Genomic DNA, 8,105 nt, shown 5'->3' on the forward strand with positions numbered 1-8,105 from the left:
GGGCTGTCAGGGCTGTGCGGAGCCCTCCTTCCCTTGCCCCATGGCCATGCGCTCCCAGCCAAGAGAGCCCAGGAAAAATTCAAAAGACCTCACCCCCCCAACTCCTGCCTCCTGCCATGGGCTCTCTCCATGCTGCTGGCTTTCCAGCCAGGCTGGAAAGCCAGCAGCATGGAGAAACCCCGTGGCTGGAGACAGAGCAGGGGGGGAAGGCAGGCTTGCAAGGGAGAGCGGGCGGGCTGTCAGGGCTGTGCAGAGCCCTCCTCACCTTGCACCATCACCCAGGCTCCTGCATCCTACGGGGTCTCTCCCTGCTGCTGCCCGCCCGCTCTCCCTTGTGAGCTTGCCTCCCCCCTGCTCTGTCTCCAGCCACGGGATCTCTCCATGCTGGGTGGAAAGCCAGCAGCATGGAGGGACCCCGCAGTGGGAGACAGAGCCCCATGGGGAAGCCATTTGAATTTTCCGGTCTCCTATCTTCAGCCTCTGGGTCCCTCCACACTGCTAGCTTTCCAGCGGGCTCCGGGAGACCATGCCGCCATTTGTGCAGGCGCACAAGCATGCACGCAGGCACAAACAACCTTTGTGGGGGTGAGTGCGGGGAGGAGAGGTCTGTCTTGGCGGCCCGGTCAGGCTTAAACAACGGACCGGCAGTGGGCCGCAGACCGGGGGTTGAAAACCTCTGGGTTAATTGATCAAAAAGATAAACAACAATATATGTAGCCTTGATCAAAGGCATATTTGTGCAATGTGTGAATTTTGCACAATCTGTGTGATTTGTGGAAAAAAGGTTTTTGCAATTGCAAAAAAAGATCTCACCAACAGAAAATATATCACCACCTTACATGAGAATGAAAAAAGTAGTGGTTTACATCCTTATTCTCAGTGTTAGCTAGAAATTATTATTTTTTTAAAAAAAAGGCAGAAAAGTCTCCCCTCCGTGTAACATTTCTTAAATCACAAATAAACATAATTCACTGTGGACTCCCTCAAACACACATGCACACTCTTTAAACTAGATGTTTTTTAAATGTTTTAAACAATACCTTGGACAGATTCAGACATTATGAGTACTAAGTAAAAATGTAAGGAAAGTCATCCTAATTACAGGAATAAATACATATATGGCCTCCTTTTACCTTCCCAAAAACTGCAGATATTTTTATATACAAGGTGTTTGCTATTGTGTTATTTTATTGATTCTTTAATGTAAGATTTAACTTGCTTCAGGGACACTATAAACATAGCATTGCTAAGGTCTTGCAATATCAATATTCATTTATTTTTATTGATCTTCTTTCCACTTGTAAATTCAGAGCTTAGTATTAATGTGCAATGACAAAGTGTTTCAATTTATGAATTAAAATGCAATCCAACAGACCAAGGTGTTCACTAAAATGGACAGAGTAATTCCTTCTTTTCCTCATGAACAATTTACTTATTGTGTCCTAAATCACACCACCTCTTAATTTGTCATGAAAATGTTCATTTGGGTATATTTGCTTATTAGGTTCGAATATGGGACCTTTGCTCTTCTGTGCCTCCATATTTCTTACTGCCAGGAGAGCAATGGTTGTACCTTCCATTGGATTTTTTTGTGCTTAGAGGTTTCTTGTGTACATTACACTAGAATCATTTTGCAGGTGTTATACGCACCACCAGTATGCATCTGCTTCATGGTGGTGGTGAGTTCATTTCCTTCCAGGTTTGCCACCAGGATATATGCTCTTTGTTTTCTCACATTTTGATCATCATGCAACCTTCCCAGCTTCTTCTTCTCCCCATTCCTTCTCCTCTCCTTTTTTCTCCATCACTCCATCTCTTGTTGCTTTCTCCTCATCACATCTGTGTATGCACTAAAAAAAAAACCACACAGATTTAAATCAGGCCCATGTTTCATATGCACCAAAACCTGGATTATTTGGTAATGTTCCCTGTTGTGTTACTAAATGAAGCTCAATGATTCTGTCTTGGGCTCGGTGCTCATCAACATCTTCATAAATGACCTGGATGAGGGAACTCATCAGATTTGCTGATGACATAAAGCTGGGGGGGAATTGCTAACACTTTGGAAGGTAGACTCAACATTCACAAGAATCTGGACAGACTTGAATATTTGGGCCCCATACAATAAGATGCAGTTCAGTGGTGTGAAGAGTAAGGTCCTACACTTAGGCAGGAGAAACCAGATGCACTGGTACAGGATAGGTGGTACCTGACTCAACAGTAGTACCTGTGAGAGGGATTTGCGTGTCCTGGTGAACCACCATTTAAGGATGAGTCAGCAGTGTGCTGCAGCTGCCAAGAATGCCAGCAAAGTCCTAGGCTACATCAACAGGTAGATAGCATCAAGATCACAGGAAGTGATAGTACCACCCTATACCATGCTGGTGAGGCCACACTTGGAGCACTGAGGCCCTGGTAGGGGTGCAGAGAAGAGCAACGAAGATGAGAAGGGGACTGGAGGCTAAATCTTATGAAGAGCAACTAAAAGAACTAGGTATGTTTAGCTTAACGAAGAGAAGACTGAGGGCAGACATGATAGCAATCATCCAATATCTGAAGGGTTGCCATAGGGAAGAGGGCATTGATTTATTCTCCATTGCGCCTGAGAATAGGACAAGAACCAATGGGAGGAAACTCATCAGAGGGAGATCCAACCTGGACATAAGGAGGAATTTCCTGATGATGAGAACCATTAAGCAGTGGAACAACTTGCCTCCCGACGTTGTGGGTGCCCCATCACTGGATGTTTTCAAGAAAAGATTAGACAGCCATCTGTCTGGGATGGTATGAGGTCCAGGATGTCATGAGGTCTCCTGCCTTGGGCAGGAGGTTGGACTAGAAGACCTCCAAAATCCCTTCCAACTCTATGACAATTCTATGATTGGCACACAAGCTACAGGAGGAAAAACCACTTCCAGAACTTGAACAGCTATATATATTTTAGAAATCCACAGTGATGGAAACAGAAACTGTGCAGTAACAGTGTTGCGTGTAGCTACAGGTGCTGATAGGGAAAATCAACATCTAGAACATATTTTGGGGGATGTAGAGATCTGATGGTGTAACTAATGGTGCAACTTTGTATCAGCTTCACAACTTTATTTTAATTTTCTTTTCATGATTTTTAATGGAGGAGGGAATGATCTAATATGGATATATTCACAATGCTATAATGGAGCAATCGTTATGATGCTCCCAATCCATTGATATTCTCACCATTAGGGTCCATCACAAATAACTGAGTTTGGGCACTCAGACAAATTGGCAAACAGATAGTTAATCTATTCCTGCATCTGTATTTTTCCAAATTTTGAACAAGAGAGAATGTTGCTTCTTCCTATATCCTTATACATTAGCACAATAGTTTCTTCAGAAAGCTTTTCACTTCCCAGTCCAACCATTAATGGTAACAAAATGGTCCCATATCACCCACAAATCCTGCTTTTTCTTACATTTCCTTTTTTTGTTGCTATACGCATCGTTCCTAACTTTCCAGATGGCAGACATTAAACAAGTAGAAGCAACACCTGTACATTTCACATATATACACTCATTCTGGCAGCAGTGCTTCTAATGAGAGCCTGACTTTGAGCCATTTCAAATTAGTGCTGTAGAACGCCACATCCGTGCACTCAGCTCCACTACAACTGGAGGATATATTGCTCAAGACAAGGTTCACTTAACTTCTTGTGAGGAAAAAATTTGTGAATGTCAGTTCCTACAAATGGTTTAAAGTAAGAAGTAATTTGCAATTTACCCAGAGGCTCTGAATTTTTGGTTCATTCTCACAGAAAACACAAGTGGCTTAGAAATAAAGCTGAGTGAGGTGCAACATCGTAGGTTTTATACGAGACTGTAATGTATTCAAATTGCCTATTGCTCAAGAAAGCTGGAATGATCTTTAATTCAGAATCTATCAAAAGACTATTCCAGATTGCACAGTGTGCTCATAAATATATTTTAGTTTCATACTATAGCCGAGAATGTGTATTTGTGACCTAGCTCTAACCTGTGCTCTTTCCTCACTTCCAAACAAATGGAGGAAAATGGAGTAGAATCATGGAAATACATGCCTGCCACATCAGGCATTGAATGAACTTACTAGCAGCAGCAACCATAAAACCTAATTACAGTGGTGCCCCGCTTGACGACAAACCCATTAGACAACAAAATCGCTTTACGATGACTTTTTGCGATCGCTATAGCAATTGCAAAATGATGTTTCTATGGGTTTTTTTTTTTTGCTTTACATCATTTCGGTCTCTGCTTCAGGAACCGTTTTTTCGCTGGGTGACAATTAAAAACAGCTGATCGGCAGTTCACAAAATGGCTCGTTGCTGTTTGAACAAAGACAAATTTAAATGATTACTAAAACAAACAACTAGAATCAAGCTCCCACAGATTAGGGAGTAGTTAGAATTTCATTACAGTTTTACTCTATTTTTCCATGTATATGATCCCCCAATGTATAAGACAACCCCCTAATTTTGACCCTTGACGGAGGCACTCAGCTGCCTCTTGTGGCTGCCTATTGATTACTGCCTCTGCTGTCTGATCGCCCCCTCCAGTGCCACTGCTGGGGCTTATCTCCAGCTCACGTCGCCACCTTGTCCCCTGCCTGAAGGAGACGATTGCTGGAGAAGGCATCTGAGGGTGGCAGCAGCAGTCAATGGGCAGCAGTGAGAGGCGGCCAAGTGTGGCTGCTCCTTTGCCTCAGTCTTCACCTCCTCCTGCTGCTGAGCCTGCGAGTGGTGCTGGAGAAGACTGCAGCAGCAGGAGGAGATGGATACTGAGGCAAAGAAGCAGCTGCTCTCAGCCGCATCTGCTGTTGCCCATTGACTGCTGCCACTGCTTTGCCTCCTCCAGCAATCATCTCCTTCAGGCAGTGGACAAGTCAGCTGGAGGTAAGCTCCAGCAGTGGTGCTGGAGGGGGCGATCAGACGGCAGAAGCAGCAGTCAATGGGCAACCACAAGAGGTGCCTGAGTATGGCTGCTCCTCTGCCTCCATCTCCTGCTGCTGCCTTCCATGTATAAAATGACCCTCAATTGTTCCTCTAATTATTTTAGTTAAAAGTGTCATTTTATACACAGAAAACTACGGTAGTATAAGAATTCACCTCAGTCTGTAGGAAGTGAGAAAGACTGAGATAGGAAAAATGTGTTTAATTGGATTCAAACCTGTCTTAAGATAATTAAATTCCCATACTTAAAACTTCAAATATATTCTCCTGGTCTTCATTCTACCTTATAGATTCTCCTAAGAATAGTACTAAGAGGTAGCATAACACGAGAATTTACTGAGAAAATTTCTATAAGAAATTCTTATAGAAATTATTTTCTTCTTATAGAAATTATTTTCTTAAGAGAAAGATTCTTTTTGAAAAAGAATATTAGACTCTTATAGTATATTCAAATGCAACTTTATTTCTGTATAAGCTTCATTGTGATAAAGTGAAATTCCTGGCAAAAGAACTGTGCTAGAAGCGTAAAATGAGTTGTGTAACAGGAATGCTTGCACTTTTCTTCTTATCACAACTTCTGTGATCTATTCGAGTAGACATGGTCTGGAGGGGTGGGGTATAAATTTAATAAACAAACAAACAAACAGACAGACAAACAGACAAACAAACAAACAAACAAACAAATAAATAAATAAATAAATAAATAAATAAATAAATAAATAAATAAATAAATATTCCAAGTATTTGTTTTGTATTGTTTACAATTATTTCAGGTCCCCATTATTCTGTTCATTCTGGAATAATCATCATGTTGTATGAATGTGTACGTGTATCTCCTAAAAATGCAAATAATGACAAATGTTTCTTGAGATGGAGAAGGAGGAGGAGGAGAAAAAACTGGTGCCAATGCCACCACAATAAAGATTTCACACCCAATATTTTGGCAGCATTCCTCCCTAAACTCCCAGCTTTGTTAACATCCATAGCTTCTGAACGAAGTAGGAAACACACTAAAGAGATTGGTTAGAAAACAAAGACAATCAGCAGGGAACTAAATGTAACTGTATTATCTATGTCGTATATCTTTTATAGTTACAAAGTTTTGATTGTCTACTTACTTGTAGGTTAATAAGTACATAAAACTCAGTAAATGATACTTCTCAGTAAACAGGCTAAAAATCAAACTGCAAGGAAGTTCCAAGGAAGAATATATGCTTTGAGATGTGGATTTTAGCATCAAAGTCTTGCAGTCGTAGAGAAATTCTGTTTAGGAGGATATTCCTTTGGGGCTTCCTTTAAATTACCATTCTTTGGGCACAACCTGCCATGTGTTCTCCCAAGTTCAGTTTGTTTGTTTTTTTTGGGGGGGGGGAACTCTGCTAGTAATAAACAGGGAAATGCCTGATTCTAGTTCTGGCTCTGCTAGATCCTAAGTTCATGTGTTTCTGGCTCTGTTGGAAGAATCTGGATGAATCTATGATTTATTTTCAAAATAACTAGGGACAATCATCATGGGGTACACCTGGGTAAAAATGTAGGTGTCTGCAAATGTCCTGCAAATACTGTTCCAAAATGACTAAACAACAATATTGAAAAAGGAGCTGAGTGCAATATATATATTCCCTGCAAAGGAAATGGGGGAAAGATGCTGAAGCAAGCATTAAAATTGCAAGGTTCTGAACAGTAGCCTCAGGCAGATAATTATAGCAGGAGTGATGGGAATAGACTACAGGAAGCCCATGCTTATCAAAAATGGATGAGTTTCTAGCATATACCACAACACATCAGCTGCATGGGCAGCTTTGGAACATTGAAAATTGTGAAATATTGACACACAGATGTGCATGGCATGGCTAGCAAAGATCTGGAACAATGAAAGAGAAATGAAGATGAAAGAAAATGTTATAGAAAATGCATTTAATGACAAAGCATTGCTTCCTTTATTTACGATCTGCCAATTTAGTAATTTGAATTCCCATTGAATCTGTAAGCCAGCAATGTTACATCAGTAACTTAATGAAAAGCAGCCTATGCATTTGCAATCTAACCAGGCTTCTCCTTTAAAAAAAAAACTCGGATTGTATAGACAGAGCAGCCCCGAAGGGAGAAAGGTTTGCCCTTTAAAGCAGACTTCCCAGAAGGATTTTATATCTTAGTGACACATGAGCAGGAACATATGATGATAAGCCCAATTCATGTTTGACTTTGTTGACCTTCTTTCATGTTTCCACCATTCATGTGTGACTTCTCATCATATTGACATATTCAGCATCTCTAAAAATTCGGTTGCATCTTTACCAAGCCCTGTGACCTCCCCAGAAACATAATTGAAGAGACATTTATCAATAAAATAAGCAGTAGTCTGGAAAGCAACCCAAATGTCAGTTGAAGATGGCCAAGTTTATCGAGGGCTGTGTTATTATTTTTTTTAATGGCCTTTGTAGTTTCGGACAAAAGGAGATCCAGTAAGGTACAGATTTGAGAGATCTAGAATTCCACAGTCTGATTCTAGGAAGGACCTTGACAAATACACTGGTATTTGGATTTTGAATGTGTTATGTTAGATAGATACCACTGTCTATGTACTTCTATTTAGAGGTTGCTTAAAATAAATCTACAGCTTAAAGTCCATTTATACATACAAGCAGTGGGAACCTGCTTTGCGTGGTCATGCATGATTCCAAAAACATACTGTATGGATGAAGGAATTAAGCAGGGATAGTAGTGTCAATGACTTTTTTTTAGTTTATCATATTTTCAATGTATTTGTTGCACTTTTATGCCACTTTTCTCCCAGCATCAGATGCAATGGTACAGTTCTTTCACATATATGATGGGCTAGTTACAGAGAATGACATGACTGGGCATTACCCAAGGTCAGTTTGCATATCCCACTTTTTAAGAAGTTTGTAGATAACTATATTAGCTGACAACCGCAGGTAAATTTATCTTCCATCAGTATGTCTAGCCTGCTATTAAAGCCAGACATATCAGCAGTCATCAGTACATCTCATGATAGCAAATTCCATATTTTAATTCTGGCTTATGTGGAAAAAACACTTCTCTATACTGAATTTTTCAGAATCCAAGTTTAGTTAATAATGCTTGCTTCTAGTATGGGATGGGAATCAAAAATCCCCATTC

The sequence above is a fragment of the Pogona vitticeps genome, chromosome 5, assembly GCF_051106095.1.
Source record: "Pogona vitticeps strain Pit_001003342236 chromosome 5, PviZW2.1, whole genome shotgun sequence".
NCBI lineage: Eukaryota > Metazoa > Chordata > Lepidosauria > Squamata > Agamidae > Pogona > Pogona vitticeps.